Genomic DNA, 18,801 nt, shown 5'->3' with positions numbered 1-18,801 from the left:
AACAGAAGGCGAGCTGCGCATACTTCGTCTACATGGACTTCTGTTGAGTATGTCGTTTGAATTGGTTGCAGTTTCTACAATTTTCTGTCATCATTGGACAAGTTGCAAAATACATGGACAATGTTTGTTCAAAGCAAAGAAAGAGGAAGTACTCACATTTGGGACTTTATATATAGGGCTAAAGTCTATGGTATTGGTGATGTGCCATGGCATTGTGGGAAATGTGGTTTACATTGATGTATTAACACGTTTTTCATGGGCTGCTGTATTTTATCAGTAAAGAAAAAGAGATGGCATAATCCTTGCCTCCGTGTCCTTAATAGAATTGGAAATGCTTGGTGCGAATGCCAACAAATTTTTTATTCTGACGGGTAAGGTTGTGTGAATGTATGAAAGTGCAAATCGGAGGTCAATGGTAACAAATGTTGATAGTAATAACATATCAGCTAAGAATAGCTTTTCTAATGTGAACGTAAACAAGAGTAAGGAAAATACCTAAATGGATGTCAGAATTTATTTGTGAGGAAGCAGACGGGGCTGTTGTTTTGTAGGTTGAAGTGTTATTGGTTATGGTTTTGATTTAGTGGTAGTGCAATTTTAGTAGGATCATTAATCCATTAGTTGTATAAGCTTTTAATACGTTTTATATGCTCCAAGTGGTATATTACGTTAGGTTTTAAAATGCTTTGATCACATTGTTAATGATATATTTTAATGTTTTTTTTATTTCGATGTTTTCTTGCTTTATTGTAACTGAAATTCATATTGGCCTGTAATTTCATTCTAAATATTGTTTTATTGCATTCATTCAAACACAAGGTGACAGAAGATGTGTTGTGTTAATGTTACTTTAAGTTGACAGTGACTTCTGCTGATTTCCAGAACGTTAAACTGGAATCAAGTTTTCCTTTTCCGATTTCTAAGATTATGTATGACAACACCTTCCAATTTCATTACACATGATCATTAGGACTCTCTCCAAAGAATTCACCGATTGTGGTAGTCACGCCCATATATTTCATTAATTGGTTCTCGTAACTCCGAAAAGATTCAAGTCGGAGTTCCCGTCCATTACTGAGTTACGCGTGACATGCCACACTATCTACGTAATGTAGTCAGTTTTACTTTATAATACTGTTTTAAACCGCAGCACCAACATCAGACACTGGATTTTTCACAGTAAATATGCCCGCTTCAACCCCTTCCCCTACTGCGCATGTGCCAAGAGTGAGTACACCGGTGGTGCCCCAACCCAGACGTATCCTTCCGCACTTCACTTTACAGGAGTTTGATACACGTTTTGGTTAGTTAACTGCATCTTTTCTATAATAGAGTGAAACGACCGTGCGCGTTTTCGTTCCCCTGCCATGTGCTGCACGTCACGCCCGACTGTTCTCAATTCATTAAGTATATATGGGTAATTCTTTCCATCGCGCCGCCATGTTTGTGTCCCTCCGCGTTCGGCATATGGGACTATACTCTAAGATTTTAGGCGCCCATCGGACGGCATTTTCGGAAAATCTGCTTGCTTTACTCGAAGGGTCAGCGCTGGAACTGCCGTTACACGCCTGGCAGACCTTCTGCTGGCAGCACGACAAGAGTCGGGACGTAGACCCCAAGCTTTTCCAGGTCAGTGTCGGCGCTCTGTGCCTCTCTGGCCCGTACCGGATGTGGAAGTTGATCTCTTTGCTAGTAAAAAATAATTCAACTTCCCCCGGAACCCGCCATCCACCCTAGCGATTTCCTGTTTATCGGCCTATGCGGTGCCTGTTTCCGGGGCTCGGGCGCCACAAAGGCCGTTGCTGTGTATGTGGGTTGTATGGTCGTGTGTGCGGGTTGCATGGGAAGCGTGGCGTGATCCGCTGATGGTTGACAAAAAAAAAAAGCGGCCTAGCGTGGCGCCGGCTCAAGGTGCCTCATGTCTCCGCAACAGAGGATAATTTGGGGTGCTTGTTTGGGGGCGAAGTGCATAACAGTGCCTTTTTCTTTTGTTAATCCGTGGAGGTCACTTTGCTACAGATGTGACAGAAGTGACGATTGATAGCAACCATCGAGCTCCATTGGGATGGGAGTGACGTACCTAATGTAGGACTCCGAGATCATACATGCTGACCAGACCCGATCCAGGCGGGGTACTCGTGTTTTGAAAACATCAAATGGTTTTCATTTAGCCTTGTCGCGGTTAAAGTTGAACTCACTACAGTCTTCGCCAGTGTGAAAACACCTCCCACTCAGTTATATTTTTCAAAATCACACCACCGTCGCCAAATGTTACTGTGCGGTAACGGGTCTATCTATCTACGTCGACGTAAAGGCCACTCTCCGTGTATGGAACGGGCATTGAACCGCTGCACCATGTGGACGTTAAAGTTGTGCAAAACAACTTTGTAAATGGTGGGCAACGGGGAGGACTGCAAAGTTGTTGAATTAATACGTTAGGAATGTTCCCTTCTGTTAAGTCTTGGCTTTTCAGCCAAACACCGCGCTCTACATTCTGGAATTTATACTTTTTTTATTAGAATTATACGATTGTGGCACTTAGCCAGAGCGCAAGTGGATTAGCCTAAATCACCCCTCAAAAACAAAACAAAGTGTCAAACTTGACTTGGAACCTTTTGCTAACTTTACCAACAGCTGCCAAATGTCCAGGGACTTCATTAATCACCTCTGCCGGCCCTCTGTTTTACTACTGTTGCTTTCTGGTGCTTGTGATCCCCCTTTTTAGGGTAGTGGGGTGATTTTATGTAGTATTATGTTTGTCCTCATTCCCTCTGCGCTGATGCCAGGAATGTTGAGGGGGAATGGATCCTTGACATGTTCATGTAACTTATGGACCTAAATTAAATAAAGAACGCACTTCCTACCTAAGTGCCCCCTGACTCTTGTATGTAGATCCTGTCCTCTAACTACAACATTTTGGCAACAAGTTCTTAAAGGAGCTGCATGAAAATGCAGCAATACTCAGATGGCGGTTTGGTGGAGGAGAGGGTATGTTGTGTCTAGTAAGATGGCCATGTGACAATGAACGTCTGGTTTGGAGGTGCTTACACTCACATCTACTGGCAAGTGGTGATGGCTCAAGTTGCTGAGCAGGAGTCCAGTCAGTAGATTAGGAAAGCTCTAGTTGAGGAAGTTGTACGCCAAGGTGATGTGTCCCAGTGAATAGTTCTAAACTCAAGCCAATGCTAAGGATACAGTGTTATAAGGACAGTAGGAAGAGGCAGGATAGATATTTCGTTTACATTTAACTTTTTCCATTTGAAATGACACATGAAACTTCAGGTAAAAACACATGCAACATAAGGAGCAGCGTTGGTGAGCGCGAAGTATGATTCCTCATTTAAGATGACACACGTACAGCTGAGTCCATCGCTTTTAAGGGTCCAGTGTGCATTCTGCATATTTTGTGGTGCCTTACACAGTGACCATAGGAGATAACGTGGTTCGTGGTAGCTGTATGCTTAAGTCTTTGGACCAAGTTCTTGTATTAATGCGCAGCACCCAGTAAATGTGAACTTTCCTCTCCAGCTCGAGGCAGTCGGCACTGGAAGAGGGTGTGATGTTTGGGCTTCATCAGTGCAACTTGCTCTTTAGAGAGACTTTCCAATATTATGGGTGTTAGAGTGGTGGCACTGGCTACATAGACTTCGAATTCACGAAGGAGAATAGTAAGCTAATGTTTGATTGGGATAAGTCCGGAAACATTGAAGAAAGACTGTCCAATGTCTTTTTGTTAATTTAGAAAAAGAAGTAAGGCATTGGCGATAGAAATGAGTGTATTGTTTGAGAGTGTACTATGTCCTGGCAACTTAAGAAAACAAAACATCGCCTGCCCGGTAATTTGTCCAGTGTCCGAGTTAAAATTTGACATTCAGTAAATTAATCAACTGGGTTGTGTGGCTTTCATGGGGTATTATTTTACGTGCTTCTGTTACAAAATGTGCCTTGTTTTCCAAGTGATGTTAATTAGTTTAGGAAACAATGGGCGATTAATATTGCCTTGTGACATTTACACATTATTGGTTGTGTATGTACTGGTTAGCACGTTTATGAACGTTAGAATTTAATTGTTTGGGTATTGCAGTTTGTTAATGTTTATGGTGTGCTGAATGGACAGGGTGCAAAGTTTAAATTGTCAGCTTGTAGGTTGTTTTTAGAATACAGAGTGAACGTTTACTTTCAACTCCACATGGACTTTAGTTACCATCTTGCTGGCTGTACATGTCCAAATGTCATGGGTGTAGGGAATGTTAGTACCCCATCACGAGAGATGCACATAGTTTGCTTATGCATTTGTTGTTGAGAACTGATAAAGAACAGTGCCATGTCACTAGAGGCTTTCTGGTGGAATACCCCATGATATGTGAAGTTGGGGAACGTTTAGTACCTTCAGGAAGTTTGATGTAGTTCTACTGTGTTTTAGTTGAGCAGAGCTTTACCTGCAGACATGGTCTGGTGTTGCAATGCAAGACTGCTCAAGTGTTTGTATCTTGTGTTGTGAATACGTTTTCAGTATGTGTCCACAAGGAGCTGTGATCAGTGTTTTAGACATCCTGCCTTCCTGGTGAAATTTCCAAAGTGCACAGCACTGGGTGCCGATTAAATGCTTTCTTCCACCTGGCCATTTGTCATGTTGGTTTGGCTTTGGCCATTCAGTTTGATAGGATGTGGTGCAAGTTGGAGTGCTGGGTGGCACTATTGTGTGTGTGTGTGTGGTGCAGTGTATTGTCCTTGTTATTGATTGTGTTGCTCGTGGAAATGAATGTATGATGATTGTTTTTGCTGTGTAGTTCAGTAAAGTGAGGTGGATGTCTTGGGATGTGTACATATGTGGTTGCGAGGCTAGGTTTTGTTTTTAGTCTGGTAAAGGTATTTTTAACTATGGTGTTATATTAGTAATCTATCTGTTTAGTGCATTGAATATGGAACCCTTTGTTGAAGAAAGCCAGGGGTTTCTGTGCCCTGACTTGCTCTTGATTCAGTCCCAGTTACTACATGTCTTGCATGTATAAATGTTGTGTAGTGTCATTGAGTGTGTGCAGAGGTGGTTGTAGGGATTCATGTCCAAAGATGTCGTCACATGTTTTATAAAAGGTAATCACAACCTGGTGTCTTATTTCGTTGTTTCACGTAAGGCTTGGGAGCTTCCTGTTTTGACCCATCACAGAGTTTCTGTGACTGTAATTTGTTGTCTTTGTGTATCTGCACATACATTCAACCAGGTTGTTGGTTGAATGTTTAAGATTCAGTGACTGTGAATGATTGTCCCATATGTATATATGCACAGGAACGCCTGTTGTCCTTTTCGCTTTTTGTAAGAAAGGGAGGTATATAGCATCATGTTTGTTCCCCTTTTCCTGTATATCTGAGCTGGTTTCTTTAACGGTGAGAAAGACTAATGTCCTAGAATGTTGGTATGTGGTATTGAGTCGGAGGTAGGGAGATTGGGAGGGAGAATGGAACCCCAACTGCACCTACCTCCTACTGTTGCTGTAACCTAAGGGCCTAACATAAAATAAAGAACTTGCTCCTATCTGAGTGGCCCCGGAATGTTGTATGAAGACCCTGCACTCAAACTACACTACACTTCCCAAGTCGTAAAACTAAATGCAAAGGGAGCTGGACTCTGCATTCTCCCTCTGTTAGTTTGCTTACGCTCATATTCCTGTCTCTCTTGCTAAAGTCCCAACCCTATATATCTGACACACTTAATCTCTTTCCTCCTTTGTTCTGTTATTTCACACTCTCTTGCATATAGAGTCTTTTGTAGCGTCTACTTCACCATATATGCACCCCCACCTTTCCAGAACTGTGTACCTCCTTCACATACTTTCCCATAGAATCATGGTTAAAATCCGCATATGCAACCATTGCTTTCTTAGCTCTACGGAGAGGCCAAGGATTGTATGAGCATATAGATTAAACATATTTATGACCAAGTGGCAGACACTGTGAGGAACTACAGTACTTTCGACTCCGACTCAGAGGTCCCAATCATGCCTTGTCCTGAACTCTCATTCACATCCTGAACTCACTCTAGCACCTGTAGCGACTCCGTTTTTGACATGTGCTATAGAAGACTCGTTGTTTATGAAGTAAAACTACTGAAACCCAACTTTTCTGAATAAAGAGGGGATAAAGCAGTTTCTTTATTTCAGTGAATTTCTGCAGCTTATTTAACATAAAGTAATATTTTATTGCCGTCCATATTGCCAACCCCATGCTGCCTAATTGGAATGCACATTTTTCACCTTCCTGTGCAGTTGTGGGAAACTGTGTCCCAGGGGGTGGTCCCCACGACGCCTCTCTTAAGCGGGCCACAAGGCCTTATGAGGCTCTGGTGCTCACCCGCCTCTCCTTTTTATTAAATAATTTGGCCCAGCGGATGGGGTCCCTGGGGCCTTTGCAGGCTCTGGAAGGGTTGCGGTGCATCCCCTCTCCCCTTTCATTTTAAATCGGCCCCAGAGGATATGGTCCCCAGGGCATCAGTGAGGTTCTGGGAGGGGGACAGGACGCTCCATTTGCCTTTAATTTATGCTAGGGGCGATGGGGTCCCATGGCCACCCCGGAGCCTAGGGGAAGGAGCCATGACCCAACCTAAACAATAAAATGCGTCGCTCCAGGCCCTACCCAACACTGGGTTCAGCGCAGGAACCCGCAAAAAAAGTACTTTAGCTGTGGATTTCCAAATCTCCATCGAATTTGTAGCAAAATAAACTAGCATTGGCATAGCCAATAGGTCTCGCCTTTGGGACCTTATAAGCGTTTAGCCATGCAGCACATTATCCTCCAATGGCATGCACACACATTGAGCATTATGGCATCATTTTAAAACTTTTCTTCTTTTTTTAAAGTCTACATGAAACGAGAAATGTTAAAAGTAATGTGCATGCACGAGGTGCACTGGAATGAAGATTAGGTGTTACTCTACCCACTTCCACTCTGTATCCTGTGCTTATGGCTTCCAAGTAATGTGCTTATGGCTTCCAAGTAATGTACCTGCATATGGTGAATTGACACTGAATGAAGATAGTGATACTCCTCCCCTTACACATTAGCTAACACTGCCTCCCTAAAATTGATTTGCCTGCGAACACTGAAAGATGACACAACATGCCAGGGTCTCAGAAAGGCTTGCTAAGCTGAGGCATATTTAATTTAATAGGCATGTTTCACTCTCTGAAACGGCCTGGTCTGGTGCTTCACATGAAGCGTGACTCATTCGCAGATAAATCTGGGACCTCTAGGGGTAATTTGGATAAGTGCCTCACTCTAGTTAATGTAGCATTGAGTGATTGTGCCACACGTGTGCACAAAGATATGTTTAGGGATTTAATAGGTTAAAAGTTTGGTGTCTGGGTACTGCACTTGTAGGGAGAAACACACTAACGTTGCCATGTAGCAAACTAAAGACAGCCATATGCCCATGTAGACTTTATCATATATAGGCTTACAATGCATTTTACATTATTACTCCAGACCAGTGCTTCCCAAACTTTTTAGAACCACGTCCCACTTTGTAAGAATAATAAACTTTCATGACCCATCTAGCTTTACTAGCTATAAGGCAGGCGATAACATTTTTTTTAGTGTAACTAAAGCATTTCATGGCAGCATTTCATTGCAGCGCACTGTATTTTACAGACCACGCATTTTCCATTTAAATGGCCACTAAATTTGCATCTACACATAGTTTTACTGATCTGCACACAAATGATACGTAGAAATTGATTTGAGTGAATATTTATCATTTGTGCATCACAAAATAAAGTGTCCTTATTTATTATGCTATGATCTTTGCTTCCATCTCACTTCAGAATTACCAAACATTTGCTTTCCTAACTGCTGAATGTGTACAGTTTTTTTTACAGGTAGTTACATTTTGTTGTGTGTTAGAAAAAAATGACACTCTGCCCTCTAGTAATTTTTTCATTTAATTCACTTTACTTTTTTTTCTCTGACAGCAAAGTTAGAGGAGTTTGTAAACCCCAATCCTCATGTTCAAAAAATAAGTTGCAAATTTGTCAGAAGACATAGCCTGTCAGTTGAGCTCCGTTTTTGAAGCACAGCAAATGTGACACCTTAAATACGGATTTTGAAGGCATCTTTATTGCTTGTACTTTCAAGACCTACCAAAAACAGGCTCAGATCGCAACACGTTTTGAGAAACACTGCACTAGACTGCATTCAGATATATTAAACTGAATGTTTAAATGTAAGCAAGTAGCAATCCTTTTTAATTTATCTATTTTTCTTTTTTAAGATACAACAATTCAGGTGAACACTGAGCGACATCAATTTAAGTAATAGGAAACAAATCTAACAGGAATTTGGTCTTCTAATTGCCTAATGTGCTGTATTGTACTGAAGCTCAACATAACATATTCCAAAGTGAATTTGACTGCTTGCCTGCAACCACCCCAAGCTATTTTGTACCAGATACAATTCATTAACCCCTTCCGTGCTCATGACGAGCTCAACTCGTCATGGCATATACCTCTCAGGTGCTCCGTCATGACCACACCCGTTTTGGTTGCTGTCCAGCACAGCAGGGGAATAGCTCTAGCAGCCATGTGGTTAAGGACACCCCGATAAAGAACAACACACTTAGTTTTTACTATATCATTGTAATGAAAACCGTATCAAGAAAGCCACATATTTTTCCTGTGGTGTCTTAAAATAGCTCAAATGCATTCAGTTGCTATCATGCAATTCCTGCTATCAAGATAAACTGCGAGAAAAGGCCTTCTGTCCCAGGTCACCTTTGATTTTCCAGACAGTACCAGGAAGACCACTACAAACACCCTGTTGGATCGCACAGAGGGGCAGCAGCTGTGGGCAGTGGCAAATTTGCATGACTCCGTCTGTGAGGTTCCCAGATTGTACCACACCCATATTCTTTATGCACTAAAAGCTAGCTTTTTCACTATCTCACATTATCCTTTCATAAACCAGCTACTTCCCTGTTATACTTGCAAACCTCCCGACCAAATATCCTCACTTTTTCCTTCGTCTTATATTCTACTCGTTCTCATTGAATCTTATCGACATGACCTAGGCTGTAAGCTTATGATTCGACACAACGCAAAATCTTGGCTGGACAAACATTTGTGTACATTTAGCTAAATATATACATGTAGCAAGGTTAGTAGAAAACAAACAAAACCGTTCAACATTTCTCTGCAGTATGTAGCTTATTGCATGGACTTTTCTCATCAACGTTGACGTTTAACCCTTTTCACTTCACAATGTCTTTTGCCCACTAACTCCTATATACTACACAACGTTTTGAGATCCTGAATGGAAAGGTCAATTTCGTCAGATGAATTTCTTCACCCAACCACCTGTAGCTGTTTTAACATATCATCAGATTATGAAAGCTTATAAAGCATTGGTGGCGGCACTCCACATTTTTAACAAGTGCAACATAGAGGATGGTATTGACGCAATTCAGTACCTTTTTGGAGATTTTAGCACCCTTTTGCCTGCCTAGAGTATAGTTACTGAATCTGTGCCTGGGCTTGTCCAGATAACAGTGATCTAGGAGTTTCATTTGCTTATCAATTTGTGGTAAGCCAAATAAATCAACACAAACTCCAATTACAAAATGGCTCGGACTCTTCATTTTGCTATGTTATGTTTTACAGTGTTTATAGGGCTCTTGTTCACCCCAAGGTATCTTGGCACTACAAATATCTGAGGCAAATAAGAGCACTGGAACCTGATGCCATCATTAGGAATGGAACTCTAGTGCTTTCTTCAAGACCTAGGTTTTTGGAGCATTTCTTTAAGAGTTTAATTCGGTGAAGGTACGAATATGCAATGAGCGGGAGTTCCAGCAGTTGGGGCTAGCACAGTGATCCTGCAGCCTCCAACCCTTTATTTGAAGAATCTTGGCACCACCAATATATTGGTTGAAGAAGAGCAGATATCTCTCATCAGGACATATCTAGCCACTCGGCTATTAAATAATTCTGGAGCCATTCCATGCAGAGCCTTGAAAACAAAGCAGCACGTTTTGAATTGAATGTGGTGCTTCTAAAAGTTGTCTTTATTTTCACAGCCAAATATCCATGTTTCATCTTGACATCATTATCAAATTGATTTGAATCTATAGTCTTATATAGGATATTCTATTCAGACCAGTTCAGCATGGCCTCTTAAGTTGCTATTTCCTAATTGTGGCACACTGCTTTATTTTCAGCAGTGTAATTTTCAAAAATGTTTATTGTACTGGTGACCTGGTGTATTAAAAAATACAGCCTGCTTAAGTGTGTATGTCTGTGAAAGCAAGAAGTGAAAAAAGGAAAGTGCTTGTGAGAGATGGGATTCAAGAAGAATATGAGCTTGGGAGGGAACATTAAAGGAGATTATAGAGATGAAAAATGCAAGTCAGTGAAGTTTGCAAGGAGGAGGAGGATATGAAAGAGGGTTTGTGAGAAAAGTTGCATTGAGAAGTGAGTGTGTGTGTGTGTGAATAATGGGTTTGTATGAAGAGTACGTGGGACAGAATAGATTTTTGAGGAATGGACGTGAGCAGAAGGTGAAAAGATATTTGAAAGCAAGATGTAATAAAGGCATACATAAGTTACGATGGATGACTTCGGAAGAGTAGCATGTGTGGCGAGCTTGAAATATTAGAGGACGGATAGAAATGGGTGTGCAAATGAAAGTGTAACTGTGAGAGAGGACAGTTTGTGCGATAGAGAAAGGGAAATGGAGGTGTTTGAAGAAGACACACGAGGATCATACATTTATAAAGTGGAAGGATGAATGATCAAATATATTTCAAAAGAGCTGTGAGAAGACAGGACTGTGACTTACAAGAGAGCAATATTAGGACCCTTAGGTGCGAGAGAGAAGGATTGAAATATGTAATAGAGTAGTAAAATAGAAGTGGCAGTTGAGGGCAGAGATTAAGAGCTGTATAGAGGATTTTGTTCTTTTTCGCCATTTTGTCTATAAATGGCCTTACTGGGCACAGGTTTCTCCCTCCATCCCCTTTCACACCACAAATAGTGAATTTCTTTGTATGGATATAGCAAGGGCCCATCCCTTGAGATCTAAGTTGTATTTACATATATGCCTGTGAACTGAAACAGTTGGATCTACAGGAAGTGCCAGCAGCAAGACTACAAGATATCACAACAGAAGGAACAAAAGTGACAGCAGCAGGACTTTCAGGATGATCATGTGGAATATAATCTAAATGAAAATGGTGTTGAACTTGCAGTTATTTATACACCTATACATTCCTCGTAGAGAGTTCAGTACTCGCTCATTACTTAACTGTATACATTCTGTGAGTGAGCGAAGATGTTTGTACTGGTCTATTGTATTGAATCTATTCTGCAGGGAATTACATTTTTCACTTGCTGCCTTTCATGAGAAAGGAAAGGTTTGCTTTGCCCCAGCCCTGCTGTATATGTTCTGTGAGGAAGCACAGCATGAACTGCTGCTGCCTGATTTATACATGCTCTCTGGTGGGGGAAAGCTTGCACTGCTACTGTCATAGCTGTTCCTGTCCTCTGAACAAGTGAAGCTTGCACTGTCTCTGACCAGCTGTGCTTATTCTATGAAGAAAGGGTGTTTCCGCTGCTGTCGCCTTACCTTGTAGAAAAGGGAAGGATGCATTAACTTACATAAGATGCCCTATGAACGGTACATTCATGTAAGAGATGCATGCTGTAGAAGAGTGTATACTGTCCAATTGTCTTGTATGACCTGGTTTCTGAGAATGTCGGAAAAACAAAAATGAATAAACAGATTTAAACAAACAAAAAAAATAAGATGCCTTATGTGAACCAGATGCTGTTTCACAATATTTGATGTGAGACATAGTCCTGCTGCCCATGTTGAATCTTTGTGTTGCAAAGCTAGTTATAACATTTTCGCCCTATGCAAGTGGCAACATTGTTTACATTGCCAGTGTATGTTTGAATGCAGTTTTAGTTTGATTTTAAATGTAAAACAATAAGTGTGATTTTTAAAACCATATATTTAAATTAAACGGACTAGATGGCTCCATGTCATGTATAATATCTTTGGTCAATTCTGGCATTTTAGGCGCTCTGATAGTGTGGCCGACGCGAGCACTACCTCCCTGGTGCTGCGCACGACCAACAGCCGATGCAGCCCCGCCCACTCCGTCGAACACCCGCACCGTGGCGAGATTTTTGCTGCGGTAAACGGGTTAATAACTCAGCCCTGGCGAAACCCAAGCTCATTTACAAGGCAAGGACAGGCGGACGCGCCTTCTCATATTTAGCGGCCAAAAGATGGAATGAGTTACCGGCAGACCTCAGACACACCACAGACCTCCTCCAATTCCGCAAAAAATTAAAAACCCAACTCTTTCCCGAAAACTAACTTCCCAGCACTGTCTCAGCAGTCTCCTTTTTCTTACAGCGCCGTGATATCCCACGGGATGAGTGTTGCGCTTTACAAATACAAGAAAGAAATAAATAAATAAATAACAATGTTGAAAGCAAAACATCAAGCCCCACAATGCTCCATACAGTTGGCTAAAAAGGTAGAAATGGCTGACTGTATCATGTGGTTGTGCCACCTGCAACTTCTTAAACTCAAAATAAAATTTAGTCCCTGACTTTGTCTGTTGTGAGAAAGTCATCCTTTTTGTTCTGATCAACCCCATTTTTTGACTGATAGTGGTGGTAACTGACTGACTGCGCCCTGGGCTCTGCTAACCAGGACCAGTGCTATGAATAAAAAGGTATATGGTAATTAGGTGTAATTACAATTGGCACTGACAACCTACCTGTAAGTCCATAGTGTATGGCAGGGCATGTAGGTTAGAGACCCAACACATTTGAGGCACTTAAGTGTGCACTACTGTATTGCCTGCTGCCATTTTAAAAGTCATCCCTGCTTTGCAAGCTACTTTGAGATTGAAATTACATGCAAAATCGATTTTGGATTTAAAAGTACTTCCAAAGTATAAAACGACCTTATCTTTGCATATAGGTCACATCTAAGGTCTATCCTATGTCACCCCAGGGTAAGGCGCCATGTAAAAGTAAGCAGGGTCATTTTAAAAGATGTTTTATATGCCCTGGTTTTTCCCCATTGTAGCACTTTTAGCTCCATAGGCTAACATGGGACTACTGTAATCCCATCCAGTCTATTGATTGGAGTGAGCTAAAATAATATTTCAAGGATTTAAGATTGCTAATAATAAATCGGACAACTTGCCACTGTTGAATTCATCACAACCATTTTGTAAGATAAGTTAGAACTTTCTCTTCTGTGAACCAACATCCAACCTTCTTGCATGCAGCCTCTTTTGATTGGCCAGGCTTAGCCAAACTGCTTTGTTTAGGTGATAAGTGACGTGACTTGCATAGAGGCAGATGTTATCTGATAGAGGGGGCTCTCCAGCTGCAGGGAACAGGCCAGGATGGGTGCTGGGTAAATCAAAGTAGGCTTCAAATAGAGCAGGAGAGTAGGGAATGCCAGCCAGGCCTACCACTTCTTCCTGTACCCCCCTAGCCAGATGGCAGCCCTGGGAATGGAATTTGCAGGAGGACTGGAAAGTAGGCGTTGAGGGACACGAGACACACCAGTGGGTAGATTTAGCCAGCTCTTGCTCTCAAGGAGAGAAAGTTTCCATCTTGAATTTTAAAGTGCAGTGCTTTGTGGGACAAAAAAATAGCACACTTCAGAGGAAGCAGTCATGCTTTTTGGTTGGTTCCCCGTACCCCACTGGTAAGGGGTGCTCCCCTGCTGGTCGCTCCAGAACATTGAATAAATAAATGAAAGCTGAAAGACAGCTCAGTTCTGCTGCCTGAAACTACAAGTAGAAGGACTGCATACCTGGATCCCTGGTCTCCAGCCAAAAGGATTGCACTCTGAAGGACTACTCCTGCTGCACTCTTGCAACTACAGCCCTGAGGAGTGTGCCTTGTTTAAAAAAGTATTAAGGAGTAGACTCCCTGAAAGCAACAGGTTAACAGAGCTCACCTGCACAATCTCCCACAAGAAGTCCCTAGCTTGGATTGTGTCCATGGGACTTTGAAGGATTTGGCCAGGTGCATTTTATGAACTGTAGTCCCAACTTCAGGGGAGCTGCTCAGAGACTCTGCGACCATGGATTTGTATTGTGGAAACTTTCAACCCTCAAGAGGAACTTCAGTACAAAGTTCCAAAAGTTTGGAGCAGCTTTTGGAAAAAGCTTCATAAGTAGGGCTCCCAGTTTTATGTTATTTATTTTTTTAACATTTCCGTCTGTATTTATCCATATTTATTTCTGGGTCATTTTATCTGTATTTATCCACATTTATTTTTGCCGCAATAAAAAAAAGGCACTGCAACTAGTATTTTTTCACATTTATTTAAATTGACATGCATACTTTGTCGGCTGAATCCATAGTGGGAAAGAATAAGGATTCGCTTGACAAATGACTGCCACAAGCATGCTGTCTGCCTAGCCACAAACGGTGCTGCATCAGAGGCATCTGCGCCCCCTATACAATTTCTAAAGTTCTGCTTACCTATAATATGTCCATCTAACATTATGCATCTGGCCCTGTAAAAAATAAAACGTTGAAATGCTGATGCATGCTGAAAACAGAATACAGCCTGGAAATCCGTCAGTTTTGTGAAGGATATGTTCAACCCCTGGAATATAATTGCCAACACCAAGTGTTTTCCCTTCCCAAGCAAGACACTTAATAGTAATATCTATGTCAAAAACCAGGGTAAAGGATAAGATACAGGAGACACTGGTTTGGAATGGCAAATACCACAGCTTCGGACCTTCACAGAACTACTGCTTACTAATATCGACAAAGCAAGAATAATGTGCTTTGTCTTTGGAGTTTCTTCAATAAAAAATATAAAACATTTAAGACACATGGTCACACCAGGCTTTTTGTGGGTACAGAGATCAAATTCGTTTACTTTTATGTGTGGAATATTTTTTTTCTACAACGGGGTAATTTAGCACTGTATGAAGGCTTAATTCGTCTTCAAGGGCAATAGAACTGCTCATGGCATCAGGCACGTTTTACCATGGTCCTCGTTTACTTGCTAAAAAGATAAGACCGCAAGCTCATCAAAAAATAGAGCTGGAAGTGAGACCGAGCCAAGGCTGTCCCATTTCACTGGCATCTCAACAACACAGGGAGCCAAACCAGCCCACAACCCACGTCTACACAGCCTGCCTCTGGCCAATTCTGTAAAGTGGCCCTGCACATGCTGTTCAACACTCCTGCCCCCCCCAATACAACAAAAGGTTGATGGGGCTGCAGCCATGTCCCGGGTGTTTTCACACCTTTTAAAGGACTTTGGATGCTTGCACTGCTCAAAGAATTAACTTTGCATGAGCACCACAGCGAGGGGTGCTGGAGGGAATCTTTAGACACGGCGCCCCCAGCTGCACTTATTCACCCCTCTCCAGATCGTCAGTAGTTTCCGATTTCATTTGCAGCCCCTGTGCGCCTCTGACACAGATTTTATAGAGGAGCACAGAGGCGGCAGGAACAATTGTTTTGTCAGTATTTTCCCGCATCTATATATAAGTACAGACCGAAAACTAAATGTTTTCCGTCTGTATTTATATGTAAATATCCGTTTAAACGGAAAACCGGAAGCCTTATTCATAAGGTACCTGTCATCGAGAGTCAAGCAGACTACCTCACACCGTGACCCGGCCTAGATTTCAAGTATGTCCTGCTGAAAGCTCCTGAGCTCAAGACTTCCAGGGGTTTACTGGGGGCTCCTGCGTAACCAAGCCGACGAAGCCGCTGCGAATCCGGAAGCCGATGTGAATCTGGCCTGCTGGAGATGCCCTATCGACATTGAGAGAAAATGCTTCAAAAAGTTCCTAATTCCTCGAGTAAAATTTTGACAGAGGCCTCCTGCTTAGTGCATCTGACCCGGGCTCCACCACAGTTGGCCTCAAACTTTGACTTTGTCAAGCACGTGTAGATGTCCTAAAGTGGTGGTAGATATTTATAAGCACTAGAAAGTGTTTGTTTAAAAAATCTTATCCCTGGTTCTCTATATTGGATTTTGGTGTCATTTTAGTCATAAAAATATTTCCTATTTTTATAAATTGGTTGTGGATTTATATGGTGTGTTGTGCCTTACTTATTTAATGAATTGGTATTTTTAAATGCTTCACACACCTGTCTCCTAAGTTAAGCCTGCCTACTCATTGCCAGCTACCAAGGGTTTAACGAGGGAATCCTTTTTTGAGACCTTGTCTGGACCGAGTATTGCATTTGTGCCTTATTGGTAGTGGTAGCTGCATACTTACCCCTACTAATAATTCACCATCCAACATCTGTTTTTTGCGGGCAGTTGAGGTTTAAATATCCCAGTGGTGAGGGGATATTTATTGCATTTTAATGCAGATCTAAGCATTTCACTGCTGATGGACTACAATTAATACGGTTTGGAAAAACAATCCGGCATGTCCAAAATATGTTATTTGGCAGAACGGTGTGAGCAGCAGCAGCTGAATGTGACTGAAGAGACACCCCTAAAATGCCCCGCGAGGGCCTCTAGTGAAAAGCATACTCTTCTTTTTATAACGCTTTTGAATTGTGAAATTAAAATGATCCTCAAAACATATCTAGATGTCCAGACAGTACGTTTTTGGTCTGTTGAACACTAATTTTCTTTTGTATACAATAAAGGCACAACATTACTTTTTGTTACTTTAAAAAAAAATATATTTTGTTTATTGAAAGTTTGAATAACAAGCAGTTACAAAGGGTATTGTTAACGGATCAATGGATAAAGTGCAGTTAACCTGCCACAAGATCTCATAAGGGACTGTTATCATAACTCAGCACTGTAACACTTTACATCACACAGCCTGAAAAGCTTATGCAAGTGCAGAACCATTGGCAATATCTTGAGACGGTACCGATTATACCAGGAATCACATACATTCCACCTCTGCGCTGCAGTCTAATAATATAGGTGCTATACTCAGGATCTAACCTCGGATGGCTGACAGTAAACCCATCAACATTACAACACATACCATGTACTATCCATCCTTAGGTCTGACAGCACGTTCATTTTCATTATTCCTGGTGACTAAATATCTTTGGTATAATTCCCAGAAGTTCTTGGGGGGGATTGCGTGGAGGAAGAAGGTCGCTAAAGTTTTCAGTCTGTGTACTACAATATACCATGTCTCTTGACCAGCTTTCGATAGTGGGGGTCGGGCCTCAGGACCAGCAGATAGCTATTCTACATCTAGCAATTAATAGCCCCATGTCAACCAACCTTCTATATGCTTTTGGAAGGGGTTTTGAATATCCCAAGAGGGCGAGCAAAGGGTCAGGTGCTATTGATGTGCCAATGATTTCCCCTAAAGTTTGAAAGACCCTAGTCCAAAAGCTGGCAATTCCTGGGCATAACCATGCTAAATGATAGAGAGCGCTCCACATCGTTCAGTCAGCTGGGTCTCGTAACCCATATCTGTGTAATCTCTCGGGGTATAGTAAACTCTGTTGAGGAATTTGAAATGTATCAGTCTATGGCGCCCATTTAGGGAAATGCGTTTCATGGTCTCGCAGCAGTATCGCCATGTTCATCCATGTCTTTGCCTAGATCTGTCTGCCAAGCTAACCTAGCCTTGGTGTAGTGGTGTTCTCGATACCCCTGAGCCAGATTATAAATTTTAGATACCAAGTGTCCGGGTGTATCAGTTTTGATCATGTGTGTGAGAGCAATAACATCCGGTATCTCCGCCAGGTCAGTGCCCAGGATCTCCCTCAGCGAGTGTCTCATCCTGTGAAATTGGATTCTGGCAAGTAATGTGTCGTGTTGGCTCATCGACTATGCGTCGTTCCATGTCCTTGCTTTACCTTCAGAAACATATCCCCTAGAATCTTTATGCCGATGGCTTTCAATGCTTGAGTTACTCCCTTGTCTTTGCACGTAGGCTACCAGTGGCACCATTCCCATTAGGTCAATGGGGAATACAGAATGGCTCCAGCCTCCAGTTTAAGAATGTGGTGCCAGGTGTGTTAATAGAGTCTAGTATTCCAGTCCCGTGATCAGGTAGGTTAAACGAGCGCTGGCAGAGGGAGAGGTGCCGCCACCACTTTTTCATTTAGGATTTGGGAAGTATCTGCAGGCCAGTGTATCCAGAAATGGGCATTAGCTCTTTACGCCGCTCTGAGTACAAGTCTAAGTCTGGGTAGCCAAGTCCACCCATGTGCTACAGTAGAGTGAGTATATCCCACCTCGCTCGAGCGTGCTTACCGGCCCAAGCTAATTTGAGTAATAAAGCAGTAAAGATGCAAAACAAAGATTTGGGAAAGACCATTGGCATATTTGAAAAAAAGAACAAAAACCTAGGCATACAACCATCTTCATGATCGAGACCCTTCCAGCAAGTGACAGTGGCAACCTGATCCATCGGTCAGTGTCGTCCTCTAACTTAGTGACTACAACTCCGTTGTTCTCCTCGAGTACTACCTCTGAGTCAGTGTGGACATTTATTTATTTATTTATTTATTCAAAGTTTTATATAGCGCGAACAAGATCCTTACGGATATCAGAGCGCTTCACAGAGACAGGGGTAGGGGCAGCAGGAATGGACAGAGATAATGGGAGCAATATAATAGTCACTAACATAATAGGATAACAGTAACGTACAGAGAACATAGCAATATACAATCAGGTAAACAAGTAATATAAGACTGCACAAGTCATTGATCCCACTACAGAAGGGTTCAGGTAAAACCTGGATGTGTGGATGGCTTATATCAATTTCTTAGGATAGAGAGAACACTGGTTGGGGGCATCGGGAGGGTG

At 42.0% G+C, this 18,801-nt stretch overlaps 1 protein-coding gene across 3 annotated transcripts in view; it reads left to right on the top strand.

Moving 5' to 3' along the window:
- The first annotated feature begins 1,468 nt into the window (after positions 1-1,468).
- The window catches only part of GABPB1 (GA binding protein transcription factor subunit beta 1), a 634,768-nt gene continuing 617,435 nt past the window's right edge, over positions 1,469-18,801 (top strand). For 2 of the 3 annotated variants that reach the window (XM_078684756.1, XM_078684754.1), the window contains exon 1: positions 1,498-1,629. The gene's annotated coding sequence lies outside the window, so the exon portion shown is untranslated. Of the gene's footprint in view, positions 1,630-18,801 lie in introns of all 3 variants that reach the window. The other variant, XM_078684755.1, reaches the window with a different exon arrangement.

This window comes from Lissotriton helveticus, chromosome 3_2 (assembly GCF_964261635.1).
Source record: "Lissotriton helveticus chromosome 3_2, aLisHel1.1, whole genome shotgun sequence".
Lineage (NCBI taxonomy): Eukaryota > Metazoa > Chordata > Amphibia > Caudata > Salamandridae > Lissotriton > Lissotriton helveticus.
The sequence above is the reverse complement of the archived record's forward strand: the minus strand, read 5'-3'. Positions and strand labels throughout refer to the sequence as shown.